Source organism: Argopecten irradians, chromosome 2 (genome assembly GCF_041381155.1).
Source record: "Argopecten irradians isolate NY chromosome 2, Ai_NY, whole genome shotgun sequence".
In the NCBI taxonomy this organism is placed as follows: Eukaryota; Metazoa; Mollusca; class Bivalvia; order Pectinida; family Pectinidae; genus Argopecten; species Argopecten irradians.
The window spans coordinates 47,849,566-47,865,082 of record NC_091135.1 but is presented as its reverse complement, the minus strand read 5'-3'; the positions used below and the strand labels follow the sequence as shown (position 1 = coordinate 47,865,082).

Sequence of the window (15,517 nt, the reverse complement as noted above, 5' to 3'; positions counted from 1 at the left end):
AAAGTTTTAACGGCTGACTTTGCTTCCGACATTTCTTATCATATCTGATTGAATCGGTCACAAATTTAAGGGAGGGTATCACTTTGGGCCGTTTAACTGTCACTCATGATCAGTAATATACAAAGGTGGCGGTATTATTGGATGAGGAGATATACAAAGGTGACGGTATTATTGGGTGTGGAGATATACAAAGGTGGCGGTATTATCGGATGTGGAGATATACAAAGGTGACAGTATTATCGGATGTGGAGATATACAAAGGTGACAGTATTATTGGGTGTGGAGATATACAAAGGTGGGGCGGTATTATCGGATGTGGAGATATACAAAGGTGGCGGTATTATTGGGTGTGGAGATATACAAAGGTGGCGGTATTATCGGATGTGGAGATATACAAAGGTGGCGGTATTATCGGATGCTTTGATATACAAAGGTGGTGGTATTATCGGATGTGGAGATATACAAAGTTGGCGGTATTATCGGATGTGGAGATATACAAAGGTGACGGTATTGTCGGATGTGAAGATATATAAAGGTGACAGTATTATTGGATGTGGAGATATACAAAGGTGGCGGTATTGTCGGATTTTGAGATATACAAAGGTGGCGGTATTATTGGATGTGGAGATATACAAAGGTGGCGGTATTATCGAATGTGGAGATATACAAAGGTGGCGGTATTATCGGATGTGGAGATATACAAAGGTGGCGGTATTATTGGATGTGTGGAGATATACAAAGGTGGCGGTATTATTGGATGTGGAGATATACAAAGGTGGCGGTATTATTGGATGTGGAGATATACAAAGGTGGCGGTATTATTGGATGTGGAGATATACAAAGGTGGCGGTATTATTGGATGTGGAGATATACAAAGGTGGCGGTATTATCGGATGTGGAGATATACAAAGGTGGCGGTATTGTCGGATGTGGAGATATACAAAGGTGGCGGTATTATTGGATGTGGAGATATACAAAGGAGGGTAGTATTATTGGATGTGGAGATATACAAAGGTGGCGGTATTATCGGATGTGGAGATATACAAAGGTGGCGGTATTATTGGATGTGGAGATATACAAAGGTGGCGGTATTATTGGATGTGGAGATATACAAAGGAGGTAGTATTATTGGATGTTGAGATATACAAAGGTGACGGTATTATTGGATGTGGAGATATACAAAGGTGGCGGTATTATTGGATGTGGAGATATACAAAGGAGGTAGTATTATTGGATGTGGAGATATACAAAGGTGGCGGTATTATTGGATGTGGAGATATACAAAGGAGGTAGTATTATTGGATGTGGAGATATACAAAGGTGGCGGTATTATTGGATGTGGAGATATACAAAGGTGGCGGTATTATCGGATGTGGAGATATACAAAGGTGACGGTATTATTGGATGTGGAGATATACAAAGGTGACGGTATTATCGGATGTTGAGATATACAAAGTGGCGGTATTGTCGGATGTGGAGATATACAAAGGTGGCGGTATTATCGGATGTGGAGATATACAAAGGTGACGGTATTATTGGATGTGGAGATATACAAAGGTGGCGGTATTATTGGATGTGGAGATATACAAAGGTGGCGGTATTATTGGATGTGGAGATATACAAAGGTGGCGGTATTATTGGATGTGGAGATATACAAAGGTGGCGGTATTATCGGATGTGGAGATATACAAAGGTGGCGGATATTATTAGATGTTGTGATATACAAAGGTGACAGTATTATTGGATGTGAAGTTATACAAAGGTGACGGTATTATTGGATGTGAAGATATACAAAGGTGGCGGTATTATCAGATTCTGAAATATACAAAGGTTGCGATATTATTGGATGTGAAGCTATAAAAAGGTGACAGTATTATCCGATGTTGAGATATACAAAAGTGGCGGTATTATCGGATGTGGAGATATACAAAGGTGGCGGTATTATTGGATGTGGAGATATCATCCGAGGTGGCGGTACAATCGTTTGTAAGCTCACCTGGTCCGAAGCATGAGAGAGCACCCATAATGCAATCGTAGCATCGTAATATGGTGGGGATTCAAAATTGTACAAATGATAGGGTTGAGCCCCCATGGGCCTGAGGGACGGGGGCGTCAAAACTGGTCAATTTGACGTTTTCCTTTTCTGAATTGAAATATATTTACTGAAACTAAAAAGTGCCAGCAGCACCATTTGAAATGTTTTTCATAACAAGATGTATGATTCATGTAGGGACGTTAAATGTCGTTTTGACAGGTTTTTTGGTGTTAACACTACTGTGGCACTATGAATATAGACTTCTTCTGACAAGATCCAACCGTTTTTAAAGCAAAAATTCCACATGAAGATAAAATTTATTCTTTTAGAAAGAAAAACTAAAACTAAATCGCCATTTCTCTGTAAAACAGCTCTAATCAAGACTGTTGATTTAGGGAGTATACACCTACCAAACCACCCAGGACGAAAACTCAGCGCCGTTACTTTGTTTTAATTCAAATTTTCTGTTGAAACTTTGCCCCTCATGAAAGAATGTGTCTACAGGGAACATTTTAGAAACACATATAAGAATCTCCAAGTCACAAAACAAGAACAAGACAGAACATTGGATCTAAGATTAGGAGAGCTAAAGACAAATTTCATTTCAGTAATACGTTACCATAACTTTAGTATGCAAATACGCTACCTACACACCCATCTTTGTAGCCCCAACAAACATAAGATTTGAGAATCCCGTCTCCCTACCGTACCTCATCTCGTACTCGACGAGAGTAACATAGAGTGGTCTCCCTTCCTCTTTCCTTTATGGCGCTACACAGCTCGGACGGCAATTGCATTGTGTCTATTTCGTTTCGCTGTTAGGTCCATTTATTTGACGTTTTAGTCAAATTTTTTCACACATTCAGTTGTGTGTTTTACCCATCTGCCCTGTGTTGTTTTCTTTTTGTACTGTCATTCGTTTTTTGTGCCTTTTTCGGCCGTTTTTTGACTGTTCCACGTGCTTGCCGGTGTTCCGTGCGATCCGTCATTACTGGTGACGTCTCGCTGTTTCCGGTTTGTTTACGTTTGTTTTTTGTTCGGTTTTTCGTCGCTGAGGCTTCGTTGCCGTTGTTATTAGGTAAGATTTGTGTCACCTAACACTGTTTTTTACGTGTTTAGCGTGTGTTGCTTATATTTTACGTTTTTGACGTAATTTTCTTACCTTGTTTACGTAATTGTCGTTGTAATGCCTGGTATGTCCCGCTCGGGTCAGCGTCAGGGGTCTGCTCATGGGTGTTCCCATTTCTATGAGGAACGGGACCCACATGATGCATGTCCCCTATGTCGCTCTTGTCATGAGTCCTCTCCTTGTGAACTTTGTCCAGTTGGAGAGGCTCTTGGCCAGGCCGGCATTACACCAAGGCGATCTTCGTCCTCCCGTAGAGGGATTCGTCCTCATCTTACGGGAGGAGAAGGAAGCAGGCTTCTAGTTCTGTTTCTGTTCCTGTCTCGGTAGTTCCTGTCTCTACAGGTTCTTCTCGAGATCAGGGGGTGGTCCCTCCTGTCCAGGATGTTCCTGGAGTAGGGGAGGGGCAGCCTGACCCTGACGTTTCTCGGTCTAGGGTCGAATTGGCTGGGAATGCTCGTAAGCTTCCATGCTTGCCTTCGGGTAGGGACTACCAGCCGCCGGTCTCTGACGTTGTCAGCGGCTCCGGCATTCCAGGTGGTGTTGCTGTTGGGGGCGGTCTTGATGCCGGACCTATTCGTCCGAGTTTGGGTTCAGGGACTACAGACTTCCTTTCTGGTTTGTCCGTTTCCACTGGGATTAGTGATGCGCAGCTCTCTAATCCCGGCATCAATTCTGGTCCAACTTTCCCTCCCGTCCAGTTACCTGGTCCCGGTCCTATTAGGTCCGCTCCTGAGTGTGCTGGCTCGGTTTTCCCAGGGGGTCATCCTCAGGGTCCTGGGTTTGTTGGTCAGGTGTCCGATTTTCGGCCTCCTTTTCCCCCTGGCTTAGGGTATACGGGTGCCTGCGGGCAACCATCCTTGGGCCCCCCAAACCAGCCTGCGGATGGTTTTGGGTTTCAGCAGCATCCCGGCAGTTATGGGCCTAGCCCATACATGTCCGGGTTTCCACTTGGAGGGAGTGGTGGTCCAACCTCGTCCTTTGGTCAGGTTGGCCAGCCCCAGTCTCAGGCAGGCCAGTTTGGCCAGTTCTGGGGTCACTCCCAACCCACGGGACCTTTTCCGTATTTTCAGGGATACGGTTTTAACCCCATGGCTATTCCTTCTTGGAACCCTTGGGGTTTGGTCTCTCCCTCGCGGAGACCTGTCAGCGGTTCGGTTGCTCCCCCCCAACCTACTGCTGCTTCGGGTGCCGGTCCTAGAAAGGTTCGCCGGACCTTTAGGACTTCTGCTTCTCGTGCAGTCCCGTTTGTCTCCGAGTCCAAGGGTCGAGCTTCGACCGTTAGGTCGAAGCCCTCAGCTTCTGTGGTTAGGAGTTCGGCTCCTAAACGCCACTTGTTGGAGCCTGCTCAGGAGAGTTTTCCTGAGTCTGTCTCTTTTGCTGGCCCTTTTCTCCCCGTTGGGACCTCGGGTCCAGGCAACGAGGAGGATATGGACTGTGAGGTCGTGGGTTCGGCAGAGGATGATGATGTTGTTCATCTCTCCCCTGGCTGCTCCGATATTGACCAATCTGGTTTGTCGGATGCAGATCCTCAGGTTGAAGATTTCCAGGAGGAGGGTGACCTTGAGGCTGCTGAGGTGGATGCCCAGCAGGTTTTGTCTGGGATGCGGGCCCTTAGGGCCGATGTATCTCGGATTCTCGGGGCGGAGGTTTGCCCACCACCTTCCGCTTCATCCATCCCGGAGTCCACCACCCTTTTGGGTTCTTTGGTGGCTCCACGGGCATCTGCTCAGTCAGATCGCTCACTGCCAGAAGGCACTATTGTGTCTTCAGCTCTGGCCACTGCCCAGTCTCGAGTTATGGAGAAGAATTCTTCTTCATCTCGCACGCCTGGGTTTGCCGGGTTGCAGCTCAGTGTTGGTGATTTATCAGAGGTTCAGGCCTCTGATTATGCCATTCACGATGGACTGCTGTCCTCTCAGCCAGCTAAGCTGGAGTCTAGAGAATTGGCAGCTTGGCCCGGCAAGTCAGTGGACCAGGTGGTGTTCGGCTCCAAGGAGCACCACAAGATGGAGAGGCTGCTGCGCCTTTCCATTCAAATTCTGTCTTATATAGACTTTCTGACGGTTAGTCTATATAGGGTATCCGATGTGCCTGAGAGTCGGATATCTGAGACAGAGCAGGCCGACATTCAGGACAGAGTTACCTCTGCCCTGAACAGGGCATTGAGAGCCTTGGCGTCTTTACAGGTGTCATTGCTCGCCAATGTCTTGTTGGCTAGGCGTTTTTCTGTGTTGAAAAACCACCCGGTCGAAGAACCTTACCGGTCCCGATTGTTGACTGCCCCCTTCTCTGGGTCCACTCTTTTTGGAGGGACTCTTCCTTCTGTTCAGAAGGATTTGAAGGAGGACTCGGTCGCTTCTGCCCTTCTTTTGAAGAGATTGCAGACCGTGAAGGCCAGTACCTCGCAGGGGTCCGTGCCTCCCAAGAAGAAGGCTAGAACTTCAGCTCCTCAGTCTACTGCACAGCCGAAGTCGAAGCCTTACTTCAAGGGCAACAAGGGGAAGGGTAAGAAGGGCAAGAACCCTCCTGGGGGTAAGAAGAAGAGTTCCTGACTCTTTTTCCCCCTCCTTGGCCATTCCAGACGAGGGGTCTGTTCTGGAGGACTCCGCTCCTCCAGTTTTAGATTCCGGTCCTTCTCCCGCAGGATTCAGTTTCGGGTTAGGAAGCGATTCTCCCGCCTGGGAGGGTCTCGATCTTCCTCGTCCCGATCTTCCTGTAGGAGGTCGTCTGTCCTTCTTCCTCCCAGAGTGGAAGGAAATCACAGAGGACACATGGGCCTTGTCTGTGGTCAAGGAGGGGTTGGGCATTCCCCTCTTGCGGGATCCGCCCTTGGCATCAAGACCTATCTTCTTCCCTCCTCCAGGGGATCCAGAAAAGGCACTTGCCATCCAGGAGGAAGTAAGGACCATGCTTTTAAAGTGCGCGGTCGAGGAGGTGCCTATGGTGGAATGCACTCCAGGCTTTTATTCCAGAATGTTTCTGGTTCGGAAAAAGTCCGGAGCTTGGCGTCCCATCATAGATCTAAGTGCCTTCAACAGGCACGTAGATTCTCCTCACTTCAAGATGGAGACTCCACGGAGCATCATAGCTTCGGTGAGAGAGGGGATGTGGGCTACTTCAGTAGATCTGAAGGATGCCTACTTCCACATTCCCATCAAGAAGTCGGCACGGAAATTCCTCCGTTTCACTTGCAACGGGAAGGTTTTTCAGTTCCGGGCCATGCCTTTCGGGCTCACGACAGCTCCTTTGGTTTTCACCAAGCTGCTGCAGGTTGTCGTGGGGTTTCTGCACTCCAGGGGTATAGATGTTCACATCTATTTCGACGATTCCCTCATGCTCCACCTAGTGCGGGAATCTTTGGTGCAGAACACCCGTCTGGTCCTGAAACTTTTGCTCAAAGTCGGCTTCATTCCTTCCAGAGAGAAGTCCGAGGTCTCCCCTTCTCGAGACTTTGTCTTCCTGGGAAACCGTTTCAACACGGTTAAGGGCATTGCCCTTCCACCTTTGGAGAAGTTCGAGAAGGCCAGAGATCTTGCTCTGACCTTCATCAGTTGGTCACACGTCCAGGTGCGTTGGTTTCTCAGTTTTCTGGGTTATCTCAACTCCCTGGCAGATGTAGTCCCCCTTGGGAGACTTCACATCAGACCTCTCCAGATGTTTCTCCTCGCGAACTGGGTTCCTGCCAGCAGGGAATGGGAGGCTTGGCTTCCTCTCAACCAGTCCGTGAAGGAGTTTGCACGGTGGTGGACTCTCAAAGACAATGTTCTACAGGGGGTTCCGTTGTCCAAGCCAGCTCCCACCATGACCTTGTTCACGGACGCGTCCATGACAGGTTGGGGGGCTTACCTCGATGGCCATTGCCGGTCGGGGGAATGGTCTGGGGATCAGCTCTCCGAGCACATCAATGTGCTGGAGATGAGGGCTGTTCTGTTGGCTTTGCAGGCTTTTCGAAAGATTCTGCATTCCAAGGTGGTTTGTGTGGCTACGGACAACTCTACAGTTGTCGCGTATCTGGAGAGACAGGGGGGGACAAGGTCCCACGTCCTTTGTGCCCTCGCTATCCGTGTTCTTCTTCTCTGTCAGGAAATGCAGTTGACTATTCTAGTCAAGCATCTTCCAGGCAGGTTGAATGTTCTGGCGGATACTCTCTCCAGGCGCCGCCAGCCGGTTCTGACAGAATGGCAACTAAATCCCTCGATCTTCGAGGGCATTTGTCAGGTGTGGGACAGGCCTCATATAGACCTTTTCGCCACTTCCCTGAACAATCAGCTGCCAACCTTTGTCTCTCCGGTGCCAGACCAATTGGCTTGGGCTGTGGACGCGCTATCTCTGGATTGGGAGGGGATGCAGGCTTATGCATTCCCTCCATTCAACCTGGTGGGCAGGGTTCTACAGAAGTTTCGGACGCATCATTGCTCCCTCCTTCTGATAGCGCCCCTGTGGCCGAGACAACCATGGTTTCCGGAGCTATTGTCGTTTCTGGTGGATGTTCCTCTGGTTCTTCCACTCAGATCCAATCTCCTGCGCCAGCCTCGGTCACGGACGATGCATTCACGTCCCGAGATCCTCCACCTTCACGCGTGGAAGCTATCTCAGGAGGCCTCGCTCAGGCAGGCTTTTCTTCGGACGTGTCAGCCCGCATCGCCCGATCAATTAGGTCTTCCTCTTCTGCCGTCTACCAGTCACGCTGGAAGATCTTCTGTGATTGGTGTATCGGCAGGAAGATTGATCCGATCAAGGCTTCTGTCCAGCTGATTGCAGATTTCCTTCTCTATTTATTTAGGGAACGGAATCTCGCCTCTGGTACTATTGCGGGATACCGCACGGCTATTGCCAGTGTACTGTCTTTTCATGATAGGCGAGAGGTAGGTTCTTCCACCTCGTTGTCTGCTTTGATTAGGGGCTTCAGTCTGGACAGGCCTAGGGTACGGCAGTTAGCTCCACAGTGGAACCTAGCTCTTGTGTTAGAGTCACTGAAGGGGGCTCCTTATGAGCCTTTGGGGTCTGTCTCCCTAAAGTTTTTAACTTTTAAGACTGTCTTCCTGCTTGCCCTTGCCTCAGGCCGTAGGAGGAGTGATATCCATGCTTTGTCTGTTCACTCTTCGTGCCTTCGTTGGGCCAGAGATAGCTCTGCCGTTACCCTTCTCACTGATCCTGCCTTTTTGGCAAAGAATCAGGTTCCTGGTTTTTCGCCCCGATCCCATTAGGATTCCTTCCTTGACAGTCTCTGTTGAGTCTGAGGAGAATGATCAGTTGCTGTGCCCCTGTCGAGCACTTAGGTTTTACCTTGATAAAACTAGGGGGGGGCGAGGTACTCGATCTCGTCTATTCTTGCCCATTAAACAGGGTCAGCAGGATATCTCCTCCCAATCCATTTCCAGATGGATATGTCAGGTGATCAAGATTGCTTATGAGCTATCTAATGATCTATCTCGGGCGAAATGTAAGGTGAGGGCTCATGAGGTTAGAGCCCTTGCAGCTTCTTTGGCTCTCCTAAATGGGTCCTCATTCCAGGACATCATGTCTGCTGCCTTTTGGCGTGGTCAGTCTACTTTCACTGACTTTTACCTCCGGTCCCTGTCCTCTCATTCTGAGGGAATGTTTTCCTTGGGTCCAGTTGTGGCGGCTCAGTCTGTGACTGTTCCTCCGCCCTAGACATGGTATTTATTTTTGGTTTTAACTGTATGCGGGCAGGCATCACGATGGTACTCCTCTTTTCTCTGGGAGGTATTCCATTTTTTATCCCTTTCCTTCGGGGGGTTCCTGGAACCCCTTTTTATTCTCCCTACTGGGGCTTGTCTCCTGGATTTGACGTTTGATTGGGCTGCCTGGCTTCGGACTCTCCACTACGGTAAGACGAATTCGCATACTAAAGTTATGGTATTACTGAAATGAAATTGAGGTTTTTCAATGTAAAACCAATTTTCATGATGTAATACTTACCATAACTTTATGGAGTCCCACCCTTCTGTTTCCTCCCCTTTCCTCCTCAGCCATTTTGCCCCTGTGGCTCCATAAAGGGTTTTTGAGGAAGGGAGACCACTCTATGTTACTCTCGTCGAGTACGAGATGAGGTACGGTAGGGAGACGGGATTCTCAAATCTTATGTTTGTTGGGGCTACAAAGATGGGTGTAGGTAGCGTATTTGCATACTAAAGTTATGGTAAGTATTACATCATGAAAATTGGTTTTACATTGAAAGACAAAATTTACGACCATGATATTAGAGGGCAAGCCTAGAGAAGAATGGCTACTGACAGACTTGAGGTTAACATGCGATAAAATGGTTACTTTTTACTGGTTTTTCAGTAAATGAGATAAGAAAACTCCTTCAACAAAATGATAACCATAGATTATGTTTGTTTTCCATTGTGTTTCAAACAGATTTATTTGAGGTGCATCAAGGGCCTTCTTTAAGCTTCCATTGATGGACTATACTCTGGTGAGGCAGTTCATGGATTTAAAGTAAAAACCAACAAATTAGTGTCAATTACCTACATTGCATATAGCTTAAACAGATCTAGGACAAAACTTTTCATTTTGATGCAAAATATCTTGCCTTCACCTTTTCCTGTGACCAAACAAGCTTTTTATCTTTGGAATTCAAATTACAGTCCTACATATATATAATAAATAAATAAATATACTAAATGTTGGTGATAATAGGTCTATATATAACACGAGCTAAAATTCATAGACATGCATATTGTGCAGGTTATATTTATACTGAAATAATGCTTAGACAAACGAGAATACTATGGCACATTTCCAAACACAGTTAGTAGACAATTTACCACTAGTTAGTGTTAAATACCTCTCCTACAGTTTACAGTGGGGATAATGATGAACATGCTATCGTTTATGCCATTAAGGACTCATAGGAGTATATATGTTCATTAAACAGGACCCTTCCCCATACAGGTCATGGTAAGTCGGTTACATCCTACTTCTGATCACAGACAGACCTGGAAGCCTTCACCTTTATACACAACAAAACCCCAATAACTGTCTATGTAATTCATATAACTGTCTATTTAATTAGATATGCATTCAAGCTAAATGGAACACATAAACTTTTTAACTTTCTGGTTATTAATATCAAAAGCTGAATTTCTATAGGACCAAGCTATATATAGTTAAGAAGACTACCAATATCTAGGGTATAAGATATAGATATATTCAGAAAATTGTCATCTATTCTTTTATATATGTGCAACATCTTTATATAATCTTAATTATGACAGAACAATAAAAATTCCGATGCCAAGCCTTTTTATTCATTGAAAACCCTCAATGTAATCATAATCACTTTTGGAAAGTTCAGCAAACATCTTTTTTCCTAAACTAATGCTCAAACCTTTTTGTTGAAAAAAAAATTATTTATGTTAAAGAATTAAGTGCTCAAGAAACAATACAATCCGTCTATAATATTGGATAAACGAAGGCATGATAAATGAAAGTGATACACAGTCTGTACTCGTTATTTTTCAACATCTGGATTTCATGATATATTCTCTGTAGAAAGGGATGATACATTATACAGAGTTGATTGGAACCATGTATGAAGCAGTTAGATTATGTCAAATTAACCTTCTACAGATGCTCAAATCATGATCCAGCCAAAGTTTTTTGAAAATTTGAAATCTCAACAAGAGACTGTTAAAATGTCAGCAGTTGTGCGAAAGCCGGAAGAGATCCTGCATGTCGTGTGCACCTGCTGTGTAGTAATCTATATGTATTTCTTTAATAGGAAATGCATGTGTATCTGACATATATCTTGGTAAAATGTACACCAGTTTTCTGTAATGTTTCTGATGTTGATGCAGCAGAAATTTGCAAAATCTGCAATCACGATGTATATTACACATGGAGTGAATGTCAGCTGCTTTTTATACAGAAATTAAGTCTAATGCATTCCTCTACACATATCAGTTTCCGTTTTTATAGTTTTGAAAATTTCAAATATAGAAGCGATAAAAGAACCCATGAAAGTTTTAAGAGTTTTGAATTTAAAAAATTCAAACGAAAAATAATCTCCAAAAAACTTTCATGTACATTTAACCCAGATTTGTAAGATGTTTGTGTTTCAATCCAACTGTTTTTATAAAGATTCTAGATTTCAAGTTAATGTCCCACTGATTTTATAAATGTGTGAAAAATGTAAGTTATCATGGAAACACAAGATATGGGAATGAATGGAAAGCACGATTGGTCAGTCAGTACTTTGTAGGTGCAAGACTTCTAACATCAAAATCCAATGAATATGATAAGGAAAACTCCATGACATCATAGCATGAAACACTTTCAGTATATTAACATAGACCATAAAAAATGTGCCCTGCATTAAATTCTCCAGCAGGGATTCTAGTATGTTCTGATGCACCTCTCGTAAAAAACATTGATTTTATTTGTATGATAACTTTGAATTAGCTCCTTTACAGCATTATTCAGTTTGCATGTCGATAGAATAAGAAATCTTAAATACGTAACAAAGTGTAGGTAAGCTCAATATCAACAGCTTTATCCACACAAAATGTAACAGAAAAGGTTACAAATTGTGAAATCAAGTGTATAAGTGTTAAAATATTCATTTATTCGGTAATTAAGCCCTCCCACATACTGTTCATGAATTTATTTATTACAGAATATTTCCATTTACTTCAAGAAGTTAGCATTCAAAACACATTCTGATAATGTGCATTGTTTTTTAAGCAAGAATGCATTATTATCATAACAAAATGGCAACGAAATTGGTGTTTGTTATCTCAAATTACACAATATCTCCTCATTTACATGATTATCTCCCTTTTGTCATATGTTCTTATCCAATAAAAACAAATACATTAATGCAGAACAAAATAGCAGAACATAATATATTCATGTTATGTAAAATTAGATGTACCTTTTTTAGAACTTAGGAGGCGGGCAACGGTAACATAATATATTCATGTTATGTAAAATTAGATTATTCTTAACTTTACTTTGAATTTCAAGTTTTTAAACTAGGTCTGTTCACATATCATCAATCTTTGGTGTATATCTAGAGATCACTTAAATTTTTACAATGTTTGTGTATTCTATTTATTTTTTTTTTTTTTGGCAGCAATATTACATACCAGTAGTGCCTTTTTTGCAACAGAAAGTTTTAAAAAGATAATTCAAATGTAGACATTTATAAACATAACACGAAGGTGACACATGATCATGGAATAAAGTTACGCAACTGGAAAATAAGAATTGGTCAAAAAATGAATTTCAGATATAAATTTTTAGAAGCTATGATTCTGACATAATATATACCATTAAGATGATTTATTCATATGTACGTAATTATTCACTACAACAAACCAATTTTTGCATCAATTTTCATTCCTCACAACTTTTCCACACAGACTGCATTACATCATCTACAAATATTGAAATTCTACTATATCTGAAAAGGAAACTATATCAATGTAATTCAATTTTTTAAGTGGGCCAACAGTATATAAAATTCAAAACCAAAGACTTACAATTGATAAAATAGCAGCAAGTAACATAAATGGGTTTAATCATTATACATATATGGTATACAGATTTCTTTCATGATTTAATTGAGGATGCGACTACAGATTTGGCTAAAATACATGGATAACTAAGTGACAAATTTACCAGTATAAACTTGAATCCTGTCATCCAGGTCTACTCCTTAAACAAAATACTTCACTCCAGTTAAATTTACGTGACTAAATGGCAGCTCCGACTGTAGAACATAGCTCCTCTAAAAATCATATACAATTATTGACTTGTTGCCATGTGAATACAATGATTTTCTAACCTGAGAAGGTGGCAATTTCCATTATGAACAAGACTGTCAGAAATCCATGTATTCACCTGAAAAGATGTCATAAATATTTTTATATCATTGGTTTAAAAACTTAACTTTTGCTCTATCAATTTTTTCAAATTCTAATGCAGCATTAAAAGGATTAAATGACAATACAATTGTCATCAGCCACAGACAGCAGTCTTGTGTGGGTGCCAGTAATCTTCATTGCTCTCTTAGTTGTATAAATACATCCAGGACCAATGTATATCTTCTACTTCACGAACATCAGCTACTTTATATTTGTGTATGTCTACAACTCTCACATAATTCTAGATTACATAAACATGAGCTATTTCTCCACTTAGAACATGTAATTGTGTGTGATTGTGGCAAACATGTGCATATTGCGCCCTCTTCATACACAGGTGGCTTCCCCTATTGACATGAAAAGTAATATTAGTGAAGTAGAAAGGTCCCTCCATTAAGGAAGTGAGGTTATGTAACTTAAAGCTGGTAGATTTAACAAGATTGTACTTCAGCCAAGGACTTCAGTAAGGCTTTGGTGTATTAGATGGAATCTTATAGATCAAGGTCCCAGATGTTTTAAGATGATTGTTCTGGGTAAACATTTTCATCTTAATATCTAAACTACCAAGAAAATATCTAATCAGGACCATTCTGTCATATAAAATCTCGAAACTGTATGTTTTGTAATATCTGATGCATTTACTATTTCACTAATTCTATCAATAATATTGCCTTCCAATGCATTTGTACTATTTCACAATTCATGTTTCATTAATATTTCTCGATTACAACTTTCTATCTGATCACCATAACTATTCCTATTTCATTAACTACTGTAAATAGTATATAACTAAATTGTACTTCCTGTTTCAATAAACTACTAGTTACAACTACTATCTGTTTCCTTAACCACTAATTACAACTACTTCCTGTTTCATTAGCTATTATTTATAACTACTTCCTATTTTATTAACTACTAGTTAAAGCTACTTCCTGTTTCATTAATTACTAGTTACAACTTCTTCCTGTTTCATTAACTATTACTTATAAAAACTTCCTGTTTCATTAACTATTATTTATAACTACTGCCTGTTTCATTGACTATTATTTATAACTTCTTCCTGTTTCATTAACTATTATTTATAAGTAATGTTTGTTTTATTAACTACTATTTATAACTACTTCCTTCTTCATTAAGTTTAAAATATAACTTCTTCCTGTTTCATTAACTATTATTTATAACTACTTCCTGTTTCATTAACTATTATTTATAACTACTTCCTGTTTCATTAACTATTATTTATAACTACTTCCTGTTTCATTAACTATTATTTATAACTACTTCCTGTTTCATTAACTATTATTTATAACTACTTCCTGTTTCATTAACTATTATTTATAACTACTTCCTGTTTCATTAACTATTATTTATAACTACTTCCTGTTTCATTAACTATTATTTATAACTACTTCCTGTTTCATTAACTATTATTTATAACTACTTCCTGTTTCATTAACTATTATTTATAACTACTTCCTGTTTCATTAACTATTATTTATAACTACTTCCTGTGTAATTGACTATTATTTATAACTACTTCCTGTTTCATTAACTATTATTTATAACTACTTCCTGTTTCATTGACTATTATTTATTGGTACTTCCTGTTTCATTGACTATTATTTATTGGTACTTCCTGTTTCATTAACTATTATTTATTGGTACTTCCTGTTTCATTGACTATTATTTATTGGTACTTCCTGTTTCATCTTATTTATTTATATACCTGTTTCATTACTTATTTATTTTTTTCTTCCTGTTTCATTGACTATTATTTATTGGTACTTCCTGTTTCTTAACTATTATTTATCTACTTCCTGTTTCATTGACTATTATTTATTGGTACTTCTGTTTCATTGACTATTATTTATAACTACTTCCTGTTTCATTAACTATTATTTATAACTACTTCCTGTGTCATTGACTATTATTTATAACTACTTCCTGTTTCATTAACTATTATTTATTGGTACTTCCTGTTTCATTGACTATTATTTATTGGTACTTCCTGTTTCATTAACTATTATTTATAACTACTTCCTGTTTCATTAACTATTATTTATTGGTACTTCCTGTTTCATTAACTATTATTTATTGGTACTTCCTGTTTCATTAACTATTATTTATAACTACTTCCTGTGTCATTGACTATTATTTATAACTACTTCCTGTGTAATTGACTATTATTTATAACTACTTCCTGTTTCATTAACTATTATTTATAACTACTTCCTGTTTCATTGACTATTATTTATAACTTCTTCCTGTTTCATTAACTTTTATTTATAACTTCTTCCTGTGTAATTGACTATTATTTATAACTACTTCCTGTTTCATTGACTATTATTTATAACTTCTTCCTGTTTCATTAACTATTATTTATAACTACTTCCTGTGTAATTGACTATTATTTATAACTACTTCCTGTTTCATTAACTATTATTTATAACTACTTCC

At 40.8% G+C, this 15,517-nt stretch overlaps 2 protein-coding genes across 2 annotated transcripts in view; one reads left to right on the top strand and one right to left on the bottom strand.

The window, feature by feature from the left end:
* Nucleotides 1-15,517, bottom strand: part of LOC138315755 (protein disulfide-isomerase TMX3-like) — a 267,210-nt gene that overhangs the window by 183,835 nt on the left and 67,858 nt on the right. The window lies entirely within an intron of this gene.
* LOC138315756 (fibrinogen-like protein 1) overlaps nt 1-15,517 on the top strand; it is a 107,359-nt gene that overhangs the window by 86,923 nt on the left and 4,919 nt on the right. The window lies entirely within an intron of this gene.